The sequence below is a fragment of the Artemia sp. Qi Xiang Cuo genome, chromosome 19 (genome assembly GCF_049724085.1).
Source record: "Artemia sp. Qi Xiang Cuo chromosome 19, ASM4972408v1, whole genome shotgun sequence".
NCBI lineage: Eukaryota > Metazoa > Arthropoda > Branchiopoda > Anostraca > Artemiidae > Artemia > Artemia sp. Qi Xiang Cuo.
The window spans coordinates 5589539-5608122 of NC_142812.1; the positions used below are offsets into that span (position 1 = coordinate 5589539).

The 18584-nt window shown below is 35.3% G+C and overlaps 1 protein-coding gene across 3 annotated transcripts in view; it reads left to right on the forward strand.

Annotated features, from left to right (window-relative positions):
* The window catches only part of LOC148940428 (ankyrin repeat domain-containing protein 12), a 118002-nt gene that overhangs the window by 50264 nt on the left and 49154 nt on the right, over positions 1 to 18584 (forward strand). The window contains exon 1 of one of the 3 annotated variants that reach the window (XM_089104769.1): positions 892 to 1420. The exons of the other annotated variants lie outside the window; for them this stretch is intronic. The gene's annotated coding sequence lies outside the window, so the exon portion shown is untranslated. Of the gene's footprint in view, positions 1 to 891; positions 1421 to 18584 lie in introns of those variants that run through there. 3 annotated transcript variants of the gene reach the window in all.

Here is an 18584-nt window from a genome sequence, read left to right on the forward strand (position 1 = left end):
ATCATGATATTATAGCCTAATTAGGCTAGGTCTAAGTAGCCTAGAAACGTGCTGCGTATGCTATTCTGTGGAGTGAAGGTCTAGAATAGCGGCTGTTCAAAAGGAGACGAAGGCTACTAGAACAAAAAGAGAGAATTTTTTTAAATTGCTGATTTAATGTTCATTTATATAGTTTTGTTCGCGTTTTTGATAATTTATCCTCATATCCTTCTAATGGTCTCGTATAGCCTTAAGATATATGAAAAACTAAACAAAAAGGATGGCAGGTATTTCGCTATCCATAATATTGTCTTGGGCTACGAATAAAGTGAACATACCACTCGATACCTTTTTTATGCTTTTTGCAAATATATTAATCACTTTGCCGTTAATGAATTTAACCCCCACCCCTATATGTATATATATCAATTCGGGGTATAGTTTATTCTTGTACACTAGGGGGGGGGGGGGTAAAGTTTAAACCTACCTCTCATTTTCATCACAAATAAACTTTACTTCCACCCCTCCCCCCTAATGTGCAAATATATACCCCGAATTGGTATATATAGGGCTTGGAATAAAATTCATTTTCGGCAAAAGTGATTATTGTATCTAGAAAGAGCATAAAAAAAGGCATCGAGCGGTATATTCACTTTATTCGTAAGTCAATAATATGAACAGTGAAATATTCACCGGATGGCAGTCCTACTTTTTGATATGCACCAATTGTCAATTTCATATTTCCCTTTTTTTCATTACAATTATACCACTATTTAAAATGTATTTTTTAATGGCTGTCTTATTGCCTTCATCGCTATCTTTACCTACGCGATAAGCGAGGCATGTACCAACACGCTGGCTGAGCCAGTCGAGGGCCAGTAGGCTACCTGTTCGTTGCTTATTCGAGTCTGTTTGTACTGTGTTATGAACTTCCTTCGTCTAGCAGATAGCTACAGAAGTCAAGAAGACGCTATTAACTTTTTTTCAGGAGAAATGTATTTTGCATAACCCCCAAAATGTACCCGCGGCCACGAAATGATTCTAAACGTAAATTCGTTGAAGTGGGTTTGTTCAAAACGTGAGTGCCGTGAAAATTGTGCCGTGAGACACGGGATTCGTGTTAACACTTTTTTCACCGGTTCAAAACTCCCATTCCGTAAAATTTTGCTTTTCATTTACTGTTGGTCGAGGAAACTAACAACAATACAGTTTTGTGAACAAGAACTAGAAATCAACCATAACACCACTGTTGCTTGGAGTAACTATATAGGGGAAGTTTGTGCCGACAATTTACTACGCAACCCTATTCAAATTGGAGGGCTAAACACTGCCGTAGAAGACGCGGAATTTTTGTGCCGACGGACACACGAAGGAAAGGATCTGTTTGAGGAAATTTTGCGCAATATAGCCGAATTTTGGCCTCCTTCATCGAGTTAAGCAGGTAGCTAACTTATATATTTGGTTTATTTACAACGGAAATGCTAGTGATCTTTAGCAGAGGTATACGTATAATGGAAAATATCCCCATTTTTTCTTTTTATCTGTTTCTGAATCAGTTTTCATTTCATCAATTACTATGTTATTTTTTTTGGCAGCCTAGGGTTATATGAGACCATGAGGGGGGAGGGCTAGGGATGAATTGTAAAAAGTGCGAACAAAACCATAAACATGAGCGTAAAATTAGCAATCCAAAATTTTGCAATGAAATTAACAACCCAATTTGTTCTAGCATGTCTCCTTTTGAACAGCCACTATTCTTGACCTATACCCTTTAAAGTAAGAATTTCATTGTTTTAGTGTTGTTGTTTTCTTAGTTTTATATATATATCCTAGGGATATATCTGGGATTATCAGTTGGGAATGGGGGGGGGGGAGTAGTTTAGTTCATTGTTGCAATAGCAGCAATGATATTTGGAAAGGGCATAAAATAAGGAACCTAATGGTAGGCCTACAATTTTTATATTATTAACATATTTCCTTGTGTGGAGCTGCTACTATCCCCTGTTACCTGCATCGGTTATGCGTTTTTTTAAGGAATTTTTCTTTTAAATTTTATATTAATATGTTTATAATTTTTTATATGCCTTATTTCATTTTTTTTTTTACCAAAGACAAATACCATTCGATTCTTCGTTCAACACTCCCAAATATAGCCAGTATTTGGTAGGCCTACCGTCCCCAGCCTCCAACCCATGGACACCAGCACGGGTGGAACCTTCCCGGGACAGACTTTAGCCTGTAGACCAATCCCTGAAAGTGTCATCTTTCTAACCTAACCCCTTTGCAAGATGGCCAAAAGTAGCTAAAGTAGAATTTTACCTTTTTTTTCTGCCTTAGAAGAAGAAATTTGATTTGTTTCATTGTTTTAAGTTTAGCTTAGTTTATTAACCAATAAATACAAATTTGAAATACAATACTCTTAATACCCCTCGAAAGGCTCCATGGCCAGGGATACAAGGGGGATACAACAACAACAACAAAATCAATATAAGCAACAACTGAATATACGCTGACAAAACAATCGATTTACCTAAGGAAATTATTTTTGGCTTATATTAGGATAATGTGACTTATCATCAACGTCAATTTGAGAAGTAGTAGTATATAAATGCACGCTCTAAAAGTTTCGAATATTTATCAATTCTACATAAATAATTTTGCCATCTAATATTAATTCGAAGTAAGACATTTTATGAAAGTTAGATACCTGTTATTTGCTTCAATGAATACCAATGAATACAAATGAATACCAAAATCAACGGTAAATTACACGTAAAAATAAGAAATGCTTTAATATATTCTCCCCCGTAAGGCGCTATGGCCAGGAAAATACGGTCTGACACGGTCACGCTGAACTTTTTATTGCTGTAAAAATAAAGTTGTGAGAAAGAGTCTAACTTTAGCGTAAAGAGCAAGGCGTTGAGGAGTGAACAGCCCCTTTCATATACGGAATGATTTCTGTTCGTTTTAAGTTTTAATGTTGCTCTTTACCTTCAATTAAAAAAACTCGTTATTTTTTAATTTGATTTTTAAACGTTTTTGAATTAATGCAGGTTTTGGTTTTGGCTCACCGTACATGAATAACTAAAACAAAATTTGCATATTAATTTTACTTTTATTTGGTTAAATGGCTGTCTCGAAAGTTGTTAAATTTTATTTACGAACGTTTATATTAGTAATAAATATACGTAACTTACGAATTAACTTGCGTAACGAACTTCTATATTCATAGATTTTTAATACGTATATTAGGGGGTTCGCCCTCTAGTCAATACCTCTCTTTTTACGCTAAAGTTCGAATTTGGTACCAATTCTTTAAAAATGACCCCTTAATCACAAAGACCGTTAATTAGAATAAATAGCTCTTATGAAAGTACTAAAAATCGTTGGCTTAAAGAGCGAGGTATTGACTAGGGGGCGAACCCAGTCATATGCTTAATAATTTCTGTTCGTTTTAAGTTTTGATGTTGCTCCTTACTTTCAGTTGAAAAACTTGTTTTTTTAATTTAATTTCTGATCGTTTTTTAAATAATGCTGGGAAATCTGGCGCCCCTTTCATAGCAATTTTCCTTCCCCCATGAAAAATTCCTCCAAAGGAAAGATCCTCCCACATAACCCCCGACCCCCCCCCCCCCAATAACCAATACTATATGTAAACATTGGGTAAAGTTCATAACTTTCAGCCCTCCCCCCGGGGGCTTTGGGGGATTAAGTCATCCTAAAAGACATATTTATTATATTTTCCACCGTGCTGAACAAAATGGCTATCTCAAAATTTTGATCGGGTGACTTCGGAAAAAAATGAGCGTAGGAGGGGGCCTAGTTGCCCTCCATTTTTTGGTCACTTAAAAAGGGCCCTAGAAGTTTTAATTTCCGTTCGAATGAGCCCTCTCACGATATTCTAGGACCACTGGGTCGGTACGATCATCCCTGGAAAAAAACAAATAAACACGCATTCGTGATCTTTCTTCTGGCAAAAAATACAAAATTCCACATTTTTGCAGATTGGAGCTTGAAACCTCTACAGTAGGGTTCTTTGATACGCTGAATCTGATGGTATGATTTTCAGGGGGTTTTTCCCCGTTTTTTTTCGAAAATCGGGCAAATTTTCTCGCGTAACTTTTGATGGGTAAGACTAAACTTCTATATTTGAAGTCAGCATGGAAATCTGATTCTTTTGATGTTTCTATTGGTATCAGAATTTCGTTTTTAGAGTTTCGGTTACTATTGAGCCGGGTCGGTCCTTACAGTTCGTTATCACGAACTGTTTGATTCATTCTTAAGCTAGAATTCACTTGCATTTTTGTAGCCGAAAATAAAATATATAATAAATTCATTTTTATTATTTGTCGCCAGATTCATATAAATTAAAGGTACTTCTCTATTAGCTACTACACACCCGAGAACTGAATGAAATATGATCATGAAATAAAACAAAAAAATATGATGAAAATATAATACTTTAGTAACAAGATTATGAAAACTACCACAAAGAATTATGAAAGGGGGTGCCCAGAGCACATTATATTAAATGCATAACCTAACCTAGGTACCTTTTTTGCCCCTAAACCCCAAAAACTAAAGTTTAAATATTGTTCACGGAGTGAGAACCGCTTGTTTCAAAGCAATCGCCTGTTTAAAAGGTTGCTTGACTAGTTTGTTCGCGTCACAAATTCTCGAGTGTGTAGTAGTTAATAGAGGAAGTACTAAATTAAATAAAAAACTGCACTAAACCGAGGGACAGGACCCCCACAAAAAACTTAGCCGAACAATTTTCCCCTTTGCCTGTCTCTTTCAGTGGCCCTTAGTGAGGACTGCATCTTATAATTGTTACACCTATGATGTTTAGTATGTGGTCCCTTATCCATAAGTTCAATGTATTATTTTCTTGATGATTTGAAGTTCGTATGATCAATTTGTTATGGTAGTAAAAATGAAGTATGAGTGAAATATTGTGCTGAAGGTGTTAACCTTGACATTAGTTGAGCTGAGAACTCATTCGTTTTTGAATTTCAATTTGACAAAAAACTCAAATAATAAATAACAGGTAATAATCATAGGAACGTGAGTAAGATTTCCATCCGTAGGAGTGAGTTCCGTTGTGCAGAAAGAAAACCCTATCTCAGGTTAACCTACTTCGAACTTGGCTTCGAAATCGGTTAAAATACTTTTTTTTAGCTATTTCAAAAATCTCAAGAGACTGGAGGAACACACGCAGGGAAGGAGGCCATGGGCTTTTGCCCCAGAATTTACAATTTTTGCAACTTCATACATCGGATTATGTTTCGTAGAATTTCACCCCCTTCCAAAAAAAACAACTTCTTACGCACATGCTTAAGATCCTTCGTAAAACATAAACGGCCCTTTTAAAACATGTATTTGTAACATTATAGGGCAAATGAACAATAGGAACTAGAAATACTGAGCCGCATTTTTTTTTCATACCAGATTTGCAGATATGCAGCCAAAATTATAGAGGTGGAAACGCTGGTCAAAATCATTACTCTATCTTTTGTTGCTCATGTTGCTTTACATTTAATCAAATGGAGAAAGAGGGATACAGGGTTGCCAACTTGCACACTTTTCGTGTGAAATGCGCTCTCTTTTAAGAGTGAACATCCCTCTTTTTGGGTGTCAGTTTTCATTTCCTTTAAACGTCAGTAGTTGGTAACTTCGTCAGAAGTGCATCTAACCCAAGAAACAGGGCTGCCAACTTGTACACTTTTCGTGTGAAATGTACTCTTTTACTTGAGGGAATGTGAGCAAATTTTTTGACTTGCACTCTTTTTTGGCCTTGACTTGCACTCTTTTTAGACATTGGCAGATGCCAACCCTGGAGGGATGACTGTCCTACAGTTCCGTGTTAAAAAGTGTTCTTCAATTTTATTGGCTTATGCGTGTGACTTATTTTTGCCAACAATAAAAAGTTTTTGAGCCACATCAATTTCAGAAGTAAATTCGGTGTTTAATTTTTTTTCATATTTTATTGTATTTATTTATCGGTTTTCGTTTTATAAAAGGAATTGGATGAGTGACGTTTATACTTGAGCTGAAGCAATCATAAATACTACGTCGAAATAGGTGCTTTGCCTGGTTCATCAGCACATTTGCACACTTATACACGATTTATCTTCTGAAAGTTTTTTTTTTAAGAAATGTTGTTGAAATCCAATCGAGTACTAATAGCCAGGTGTTTCATACCCAGCGATTGAGAAACGCATTATTCTTTGCTGCTCTCCATAATTTTTGGCGGTACTTGCGCATTATAGCGACCACACTGTTGTTCTTGATTTGTTTTAATACCGGTTTCTCTGTCTGCACCCGGTGATAATTAGCTTAGCCTTAGTGAGATAAACTACTATGCAGGCATTTTAAGTGCATTAGTACCTTTGGTACTTATGTAGAAAGCGGTAAGTGTATTGAGAAAACAAATGCGCACTACCCGGTACTTATATGAAACATTGTACAAAGATAGGCATTACATAGGGTTTCTCACTCCGAAACTATATTGAATAAAATGTACCTAGGTTAGGTTAGGTTACGTATTTAATGTATGCTATGCCCCCCCCCCTATCTTGTACCGTTACGAAGATACGAAAGAGAAATACGTCAGGTTTGACAGAACAGGATTATCTTGTGGAGTTTAATGGCATTTGTCTTCTTTTCTTGTCAAGGAAAAAGGAAACATACGCCAAAAATGGATTAAGGTACTTGTCCATTATTCAGAACACACCCAGAAATTTTGATCTGCAAGATCTGACAAAACCGGTTTAGGCTTCTATATTCGGAGACAATTAGCTTAGGCTCAGTGGAAAAACTACATTGTAGGTATATATTAAGTAAATATTTAATGTATAGAGTTTGTATTTTGGTTAGGTTAGGTTACATTTTGCATGCAGCCCCGTTATACTGAACCCCCCCCCCCCAGTGTGCAAATATATTGCCCAAGTTATATATATCCTACCTATCTCCCAATGCGTCTCAATTGTTTCAACCCGTGTACCTGTAAATTAAATCAACTAGGGTATGTTTATTAGTTTGCTAAAGCATAGCAAACTAATTTTTATTCTTGTTTACTGAAGTGAAGTTATATAATGCCAAAAGATCCTTTTCCAACTATTAAATAAGAAAAACAAGAAGTTTTTTTCAACTGAAAGTAAGGAGCAACATTAAAAATTAAAACTAATAGAAATTATTCTGTATATGAGGGGGGGGGGGGCTGTCCCTTCCTCGGCCCTCGCTCTTTACGCCAAAGTCGAATTTTTTTAATACTTCTCGTTCAAAATCACCGTACCTTTTGTTTGAGTTGTCTTTCCTCGGGCAAATTGCGTAACTTGCAGCCGGTTCCACCGGGACTATGAAGGGTCATGTCATCGCCAAAAGCACAGTCATTAGACCTTCCAATTATGCTGAATCAAACGGCTATCTTGAAATTTTAATCAGTTGTCTTTGAGGAAAAAATGGGCGTTTGAGGGTGACTAGTTGCCCTCCATCTTTTCGGTCACTTAAAAAGAACACTAGAACTTTTGATATCCGTTCTGTAGAAATTCGTTGTTTACAAGCCCCTAAAGTAAGCCCTCAATATTGGCCCCTTAGCCCTTTAGCCCCTAAAAGGCTTATGATACATAAAATGGCCTGGCATTTTAGTTTTTTGTGCTTTAGTAATACTTCTTGTTGCCCATGTTTTCCCGTCGTCTATTGTCTTTGAACGAATATCGTCAATAATAACTGAGTTCCAGAGCATGCCCTCTGTAAAAACTACTTAGAGAATTCACTATTATTATTATTGGTCCCAGATCAAGTTGGAATACCAGTTAACTACTAAATTAAATTAATGCTAATTAAATACTAATTTAAATGAATACCTTTTTAATACTAAAGCTTACTTTTGCTCTCCCCATTGTGCACGTAGGCTTAGTATTATTTAGCTTTCTAAGTTTGCTCGGGATATATGGTAATAAATTTGGTCATCCTACCTTATGCCACTCTGTCAACAAAACAGAAAAAAATGGTCAAATGGGTCTAATGACCCTCCCCCCTGTCCCTCTTTGTTTTACCAAATCAAAGGTGGTGTACTACTACTACTAATAACAACTCGCTGCATCACCAAGCCGCCTGAGGCTAACACAGCTTAGCACACTCATTCTACATCTAAATCTATTCAAAGCCATTCTCTGTATACCCTCCCAAGAAGTTTCCATTTCCCTTTAGTCTTTCCTTGTGACATCCTCTCACTCCATTCAGGGACGATCTGCTTTTCGTTTGGCTCTGGATGGTTGGCCGACAAGGCCGATATTTGACAATCTCTTGTCCTTCATCCACAGACCGTGTCCTAGCCATCTCGATCTTTCTCTCATTATAACCCTAGAAACTAGGATTACACCACGTTTTTCGTAGAGCTTAGTGTTAGAGATACGGTTAGTTAGACGGGTACTCAAAACAATCCGTAGGCAATTTCTTTGCAATACAAAATTTGAAATCTCAGTTTATTCTCTTCTGAAAGATTGAAATACATTTGGAATAACTGACTAAAGTTTTACGGAATGGGATATCCAAGGGACAGTTGTTGATATGGGGTGAATTGGGCCTCATCTTACTGGGCTACATGTTCCTTTGACCTATTCATAAGGATGAAAATTATTTTCTTTTTGGCCCAAAATTTGCAATACTATTCTTAGTTTGTGGTAATTCAAAAGCTTTTTTGCGACGTTTTCTGTCGGATTGAGATTCACAGCTCAGCATACAGCAAGCTTTTTCTGCCTCTCTTCTGATGCCTAAGGTCTTTTACACCCTGCTGGGGCGTTAAGCCACCTTTTCTTTCACCCGGCTACTTTGGGATCAAACCAAAAAGGAAATTCTTTGTAATTTGGTTGCAAAATTGCTGTAGTTGCCATGAGTAGTATGGATTATTTTTGTCATGTCAATATGAGACAAGGTCGTATCGGGGGGGTGGGGGGGGGGGGTAAGGGGTTGACACCCTTCCCTCTCCTGAAATGTTGGTCTGACACGTTTAAAACATATCAGAAAAGCATATAAACAAATTTTTGATACATTTTAAATGTTGTTTTGCTACTTGTCAATTAGCTGGAACCCACGCGATAAATTGTATACGGAAGATGCTTAAGAAACTAGTTAAACGGGTTTCTTTCAATATAAAATTGGATTGCAAACCCGGGTTTGTCATTGCGTTTACAATATTTAAACTTATGTTTTTTGTGGTTTAGGGGGAAAAGGTACCTATATTAGGTTAGGTTACGTATTTAATATATGCTATGCTTTACCCCCACCCCCTAATGTGCAAATACGTAAGGCCCGGATGAGAAAATATATTTTGTCCCTAAGTAATTAGGACAGTGTAAATAAAGTCTGAATTGCTTGAATTGCTAAGTTGACACTTCATCTTAATAAATTAGGAAAAAATAGGAAATTTACCTCTTAAGGCAAATCTCCTTGGTTTTGATCTAATGTTATTTTCCCATCTTAAACTATGTTCAATATGTTTCTCAGAAATTAGTATTTTATACTGAAAGTTACGTTTATACTCTTAAACATGGCCGAAAAAAATCTTCAAAAAATCACCTAAAAATCTTCATATTTAGTTGTGACCTTTTGGTGTGTGCGGAGATCAAATTATAAAACGAAGAAACGTAGGTAAAAAATCAGTAAAAAAATAAGCTAAAAACATGTCTGCTTAAGCCAATCATCTTAAGAAGGTGTAACTGTTTTAGGGAATTAATAAAAATAAAAAAAATCGGAAAAGAAGTTTTTTCAAAGAAAAGTAAAGGCGACATTAAACTTAAGATCAGCAGAAAAAAGTCCTATAATAATTCAAACCCAAAACGACCAGAAATTACCATTAAAGATTAAATGAAACCCAAAAACGAACAGGAATTAATCATAAAAAACAAACATACAACAGGTACTAATATAAATGAATAGATAAATCTTAAAACGAGTGAAACTTAGATTGGATATGCAAACAAAGCTTAAAATGAAAAAAAAATACGATAAACAAGAGTGTTGCTACCCCCCACTTCCCTAAATGTAGAAGTCTAAAGCCTGCTGCGTCATTGGCGCTTTACTGAAAACGAGTTATATACAAATATTTTATTATATATCAAATAGTCAGCTTAATTTTATTAGTTCTTTCCAAAGACTCTTTAAGACACATGTAGTTTTAAAGAAATTTTATTTAAAAATTTCCTTTTGTACTTATTGCAACATTGAAAATAAAAATAAAAATTACACTGGAATAAAATGTTGAACTGATGAGCTTTCAGCAATTAATATCATTATATATCAAAGTAATTTGAAAAAAACAAAGTTTTTGAGGGAAGTAAAGAGCGAAGTTAAAACTTAAAACTAAAAATAATTATTGCTTCACAATATCTAACATACATACATAAAACTAGTACAAATAAACCAAATAATCATATTTCCCTATATTTGTAGGATTATAGAAAACTAGCGCTTTACTGAAAGCACAAAACAATATAGGATTCTTGGTACAATAAAAGCAAATCGATTATGGACACATGTTTACAGTATAAAAATAAAGCATTTTAGTGTTGTTGTTTAATTTTTCTTTTCGTTGAATTTGGTAACACTTCTGTACAATGGTTCAGTTCAATGATTGGCTCTCGTTTTGGTTCTGAAAAGGACATGTCGTGGTTAGTTTGTAGACATGTTCGAAGTGAAACCATCTTGACAGTATTAAGACTATATACTAGCTTTAAAATTTCTATCATAACTTGACATTTTCTGTTGTATAGAGAGAAATTACCGAACTTCAAGAGTTCATATTGTAGCTTATTTGATCTTCATTTTGAGTAATATTAAAGCATATTTCTGACAATTTAAGATTGTTTATTCCTCACTATTGGTGTTTTAGCTGGTGAGACCAAAATGTTTCCTGATAAATCAATCAATATTTTTGTATGCTGTCCAGTGACTTTGCGGCTATTAAAAAAAATAGTTATTTTTATGCTAATGTTTTTAAGATAATTTTAATAGTGTACTAAAAGTTACTGATATCACAGCTCGTGTAAGACTATGAAAAGCGTTATAGATTAGTTCGTTGTTGTCAGGCTACCTACTCACTTTTAACTAATAAATAAATCAACATTCTTTTTTTAGACTTGGTTTTTTTGTTTTCAGTAAAGTGCTAGTTTTCTACAATCCTAAATAATTTCTTAGACCACACACCTTTTCCATTTACGAAAAACAAAGCAAGAAAAAACGGGTTTTAATTTTAAAAAAGCAGTGAAACAATAAATAACAACAAACAAACACTTAATTAAAAAATACTCCGAATATTTTTGCCCCACGTCCGGGAGCCTTTCTCAACGAAACAAAAAACGAAAAAATGATCTTTTAAAAAATAACACACATATAGATACAACAACTAAACACACGAACAGAGAAAAAAAAAATATAAATAAATAAGTAGGAAACAAACTCACATGTAAAACAAAACTTCCAGCACTGGCGTATTTAACGCAATAAACAAAAGTAAATGTCTATATTGATACCATGCGTCACTCTCCTCTTGCAATCAATGTATAAACGAAAATTTATCAAAAAGTGAAGAATATATTTACTTGAACAAACAATAAAGGTCACCTAACCACCGGCCCATAACTCCTAATTAAATCTCACAGGTTAATCACCCAATTTATGAACTATAAATTGAATGGATTTTTTTGGTAGCAAGTTTAGCTGCAGTCCGTTGACTTTTCACAGCATTTACCCCATTCTGACCTTTGTTCGCAAAGTTATCATTTTTTTCAGAACAATTATTAAAATCAGTACTGGTTGAATATTTTACCTGCTTTTTAATTAAACTATTACAAATTGAATTTATCCTATATTCCCCTTCATCTCTATTGATACTAATACACCCATAGATAATCTCTTTTATTTATTTTTTTAAAAAGATTATCTATGGGGGTTTTAGTATCAATAGAAATGAGGGGAAACTATATTTGGTGAAGCTAAACTTTTCCAAACAGGAGGAGGAGGGAGGGAGGAACAGGAGGAGGGGTACGTCAAGGGATATTCATTTGGAGTTTCGAGATTCAATTATTTGTTATTCTATGAATTTCTTCCTCTTAAGAACATTCAATATTTTAAAAATCATTTTGCAAGCCTCAACCTCGGCTGGCCGTGTTAAAGAGTTCACAGCGAATTCTACCAACAGACTAACAAGACTTACTAAGGGGGCTGGGAGGGGGAGTATACGGAATGGGTTCTTGTAAATCTCCAGTTAAGGGTTTGGGCCATAATTATTACAATGGTACAATTTTATGCTTCCAAGCTTTTTCACTTAAGAAGTGGCGCGAAAAGTGCCGTTTTTAGTGCTTTATGGCACTTATGGATGTCATAACTGATAAAAAGCATGTAGATATGATCAATAGCTTTCAAATGAGACATTAAACATCTCTCTAAGAAGTTCTGGTAGCCCATTAGCCCCAGCTTTTGCGCTTCAGACATGGCATCAATAGCGCCATTTTGCACTTGCAGATGGTGGAATTTATGGGGAAACGTAGGTATGAGAAATAGCTTTTATGTGAGTTATTAAACATGTCTATCATGTTTTGGTAGCCTTCTAGCTCCACCCTTGAGAAATAGCACAGAAAGTGCCATTTTTGTGCCATACAATAGATTTTGAATGAGCCATTAAACATCTCTTTGATGTTCTGGTAAACCGCTAACCCTGGAAAAAAAAGAAAAAAAACAAAATCGGCAGACAGATCAGTTCTACCCATGCAAAAAGGTGATTGTCCTTGTTGTTCATGGTTGGGGACTGTAATTTCCCTGTCTAAGGTTTTCGACTATGTTGACTCCAATAATTTACTTTTGATTTTGATCTGACGCCATTTTCGAGGAGTTTCAGGCTTAATTTCGAAATCACTGTAAATTTCTATTCGCAATAAACTTTTACTTTTAAGACGAATCGAAATAATAGTTTCTATTCCTGAATTATTGTCAGATTTCAATTTTTTTCACTATGCAGTTTTTCTAAACGCGTTTTTAACTTTTGATTACTATGGACTGTTGTTTGCCCTTTACTAGGTTAGAGCTGCCGCTGCAACCATGAAACTCAATTTAATTGTATTAGTTCTTTCCAATAATGTTCAAGACACATAAAGTTTTCAGTAAAGTGCCAATGACGCAGTAGGTTTTAGACTTTTACAGTTAGCGAAGGGGGCAGTAGCCAAGCTCTTGTTTGTACTAATTTTTGTTCGTATAAGCTGGAGTTGCATATTCAATATACGTTTCACTCTTTTTAAGATTTATTTATTCTTTTATCAATTTCTGGCTTTTTTGAGTTTGAATTACTATAGAAATTTATTTCCACTAATCTTCAGTTTAACATGGCCTTTACTTTTCTTTGAAGAATTTCTTTCTTGGAAAATTTTATTTTAATTAGTTCCTGTTCATTTTTGATTGCCAGGTAATTAGTTAACTTTAGCCAGTATTTAGAGGGTAGAGATTTACATCATTTGTCTCATTCCCACAGAAGTACCTCTGAGAAATTTTTTTTTTTTTTACTTTTCTTGGAAAAACTTTTTTAAAATTAGTTTATGTTCATTTTTGATTGCCAAAGTTTTGGTCAATATAACCAAAAAATATAGCGTAAAAATTAAAATACTTAATTCTGATTTAATGGTTCTAATTCGTAGCTCTTGATTTATTTCAATACCTCCTTAACATTCGCTAATAGTTTTTCCTAAATGCCATCAGCCGTTCCTGGAACATTTCAGATACGCCCTTCTGACAAAATAGATACACATATTTATTATTATTGAATATTCTGAATCTTAGCTGCTGCTAAGATATTGCAGATATACTCTGTTGATAACATGGATACATATAGTGTCTTTTTATTTAGTTTAAAATCCCCTTAAGCAGTCCTTGAAGGTTTAAGCCATTCCAAGATATTGCCGATGCGCCCTTTTTACAATCAGCATGTACTTAATGTGTTTTAATTTTGACTAAAATCCCTTAACATTCTCTGAAAGTAGTCACAAGTAAATGTAGTACTTGTTGCAAACAGTCACTGTTGCAGTCGCATTTGCAGCCGCAGTAGTAGTAGTAGTAGTAGTAGTAGTAGCCCCTTAAAGTTTGAAGTTAATACCCTTATCCCTTTCTAAAAAGTTGCAGATATGAATTTTTGATGACATGGATGCAAATAGATATTTTGGCCATATATGCTCAATTATGTTTGCAATTTAGACTGTCTTTTCTTATTTCTTACTTTATTTTTGTTTCTTTTTTTATATTTTGTAGTTTACCTTGTATAATGTCTTTTTTCTGTTCACGTGGGTCAGTCAGTAAATATTTGCCCAAATTCTGTTAGGGGTTAATGTAAAAATTAGTGTACAAATGTTCAAAAATATTTACTTCTTATAACATAATCTTTTTTGATTTTGTACAGCCGAGTTTAGGAAACCATGTTTTTAGTATACTATTTCAAGTCACTGTAGGGTGAAAATTCGGTAGTAGTATCATGATTTACACTGGTGTTTGCAAGACTTTCGCGATTTGTCAACTAACTATAGAGCATCGTTGACATCAATAAGTGTAGAGAAAAAAACAACTTATAACGTTTATCTCAAAACATACATAAGCTCTATTAGGCAAGGGCTCCAAATCTTGCGGAGGGTAATATCCCCTATAGATCTGGAAAAATACCCTTCCGTGTTTTCGTTGAAAAAAATTGGAAAACAAGATTGGACACCTCACCTAGGTATTGAAAAATACCTTTTTTTTGTTTTCATTAAAAAAAAAATCTTACTTCTACCTTAATTTTTATCACAGTTCATATAATTATCCAGTAAGCTTATCGCAGATCATTTCTGGTCTTCGTTCTCGGTGCGAACAAAAAGCTCCTCCCACTTCTTCGTGCAGTTATTAATAGCGGGTTTCCACTTGTTTCCGATTGCTTCGCGTCTGACTTGTCTAGCCGTGAAAAGATCTGACGCCGCTTATGTTTCTACGTTCTCTGGAGCACTCGCACCCCGGTCCGGGTTTTTTATAATGGGTGAGATAGGGAATGATCATACTGGATAATTATATGAACTGTGATTTTTATGAATGAACGCTTTCTATTGTCGTTCTACGTGGTTGTTAGAAATGTTAAAGAGCAAGAATCCTTCAGTCGGGTTAGGAAAAAAAAACCTCAGGACGAACTAGTAGAACTTGGCAAAGTATTTATATAGCGGATGAGATATAATTTCTATTCATTTATTGGTGCGTGCACATCACAGTTTATATAATTATCCAGTAGGTTTACCGCAGATGACTTCTGGCTCTTCATTCTCGGTGCGAACAAAAAGCTCCTCCCACTTATTTGTGCACTTATTGTCCACTTATTGGTTGAGCCGGTCAAGTGGTTTTGTCAGTACTTGTTCTGTAGGTGATTATGCTTTGTCTACCCGTGAAAAGATCTAATGTCGCTTATGTTTATAGGTTCTCTGGAGCACTCGCACCTCGGTCCGGGTTTTTATAATGGGTGAGATAGGGAAAGATCATACTGCTAATTATATAAACTGTGGTGCACATCAACAATAAGCTCGAAAAAAAAGGAAAAAAAAACTTTTAAAAACCAAAGTGACGCAACCGATGTCGAAATTCACACCCTGTAATGAGGACAACATGAAACATGCGCCATTTGGGAACCCTCTCTATTGTCCAAACCGCAAACAATTGTATAGTTTTTTTTTCGGGAGAAGTATTTTCTATTATTTTATTCAATGAATTTATAAAAAAAAACACAATTGCCACGCTAGATTTTGAAGAATGTACTTTTTGTGTCTTCATAAAAATTGGGAAAAAAACTGCCCCCTCTCTCAATTTTTCCGTGAATTAACGTCACTGGATGCGTTATGGGCGTAGCTTAACTAGTAATGGCTGTGATGTTTCTATTCATACACTCAAGCTATTTATAAGCAAAAACGAAGCGGTCTTTTGATTGGTTATCTAAAAATAATTGACCAATCAGAAGCAAGCTTACCTTCTTACGGATATTATGTAAACCAGTGTGATAAGCCTATTAACTCTATGAAACCATTGTGAAGTTTAAACCTCGGAGGAGGAAATCTTACGTCATTATGTGAAAATCGCACAATAACAAACATGAAGAAATATGCACTAATGGTGGATATCTGAGAATGTGGCGAAATCCTCTCCCACCGAGAAACGTTATTTTAGTTTCAATAATTTTTAAAAACCCACTAAGAAGTTAAAAAAAAATCCTTGAAAACTATTACATTGATTTTCGTCTCTCCTCCGAAAGGATGAAAATTTTTGATTTTCTAGTGTTTGAATAATTTCAAATATAACTTGAGGTTTGAGTCTAACAATTACCAGGCAATCAGCACAGGCAAAAATTTATTATAAACCATATAATTTATTTTTGCATGTTTATAGAATGGTAAACGGCGGAAAAGAAATAAAGATAAATAGTGAAAATCCAGAAAACATATACAGAAGCAAAATAATATTACTGCTAAGACAGACATTATTAACAATTATCATCTTCATAAACCTGTTTTTTCAATATGTTTTTTTTTCTTTTTTTTCTTTTCATATAAAAGATTTATACATAATTACTTAATGTAATAAGATAAGATTTATTCTTCATTAGATACACATGCAATATTACATGTTATTATTCCCCCAAAGCCTCATTGGCCTGAACAAAGGGGGAAGACAAATGAGGAATTTTCGTTTTAAGTACGTCAGACTTTTCATTAACCTTTTTCTGGGGAAGTTAGCCTTGTGCTATCAGGAAGTATGGTCAATAAAGCACGATTTGTCGGGGTAAGGAAATTAAGGCCATATCCAGGGGGGCTAGGGGCTTTGACCCCCCCCCCAAATGTTTGTCCGACTCGTAAAAACGTAAAAAAAATGAATATAAGGGGTTGTCCCTTCCTCAACGCCTCGCTCTTAACGCTAAAGTTTGACTCTGTCTAACAACTTAATTTTTTAAAACAATAAAAAACTTTAGCGTAAAGAGCGAGGTGTTGAGGAGGGGACAGCCCCTTTCATATACGAAATAATTTCTGTTCGTTTTAAGTTTTAATGTCGTTCCTTACTTTCAGTTAAAAAAACTTGTTTTTTTTGTTTAATTAATAAAACAGGAGCATACAGCAATTATTCTATAAGCCTGTATAATAACGTATCTTGGTGGAAATTCTTGGGAGGGCCAAGATCCACCTAAAAAAAACAGTGCCAGAATTCTTGATTGACAGGGTCTTGAGCATTTTGAGTCATAGCCAACCCTGAAATATTCCTTGCGTGGGCTGAGCTGTCACCTGAATAGCCTGAAAGAGCTCCAAAGGAGCAATCAATATTCGGTTTTTAGCATTTTGGAATTTGGTAAAGCCAAGTAAGAAACACCCTAACGCACATGTCCTTTTTGTGTGTGTGTGTGGGGGGGGGGGTAAATTTCCAAGTTTTCCAAATTAGAAAAAGAACGCAAATTATATAACAAATATAGTAAATCACGGTGATAAGAATGATGTTTGCAGGCCTGAGGGCCACCCTTGTGAATGTGCTTAGCCCCAACCCTCACCGAGACGGTTAAAACTGGACCCATGGATATAGAGCTTTTGAATTTTATTGGTTAACAGTTTATTCCTCAAAGTGTATATATCTATTTTTATTGATTCATGATTTACTTCAGCAAAAATGATATTGCCAATAAACTTCATAATGATAGTTAAATATAATATTACAGAAAGCTTACACTTTTTCCAGTAGGTTGGCCTATGTTTGCTTAAAATAATAAACATGATATTAATTGGGTGGAGAGTAGTTTTATCCCCGCCCCTTAGCATAATTCATTATTTAGGCAAAACTGGAATATCAAAGCATGGAGGAACCAGGAACTCATAAGCCGCTATTAATTTTGATTCCAGATGAGGCTAAAAAGAAGCCATATCATCTTCAAATGGTTGAAAACCCATGGAAAACGGTCACTCATATATAGGGGTATGATATAGGAGATTTTCACTTTCAGGTTTTTTTATGGGTTGCTCACTTTTTGCCATTTGGTTTACATCTTGGAACGCCACGTGTGCCGCACATTTACACCACGCTTGGCACAGTTCCGCACATTCTTGGCACAGTTGCACCCCACTTGGCACAGTTGCGCCGCTCATGGCACAGTTCCGCCACTCTTGGCACAGTTGCGCCACACTTGGCACAGTTCCACCACTCTTGGCACTCTTAATGGAGGTGTCTGACGTCAAATTCAGAGCCTGTGGACAGGGACCCGCTGCCCCCCCCCCCTCCTAGACCTTATCTCTGGTTGGCTGAGCTCCTTCCCCTGAAATAGCTTGAAAGTGTCCTTGATAATTCATCAGTTTTTGATCTATTATTTTGGCTTTCGACTGAGTTCAAATTGCCTTTATTTTACAGATACACACATGTAAATCTTAGTTTTGAGCTTTGACGAAATCAAGAACAGAAAGACACATGAGAAATTTGTAATTTGGGCTATACATTTGCACATTGGGGGGAGGAGGCTTGGCTGTAAAGTATAGTATAAAAAGTGGGGAGGGGAGAGGCTGCAGTCAAAACGTGCTAACTACAGT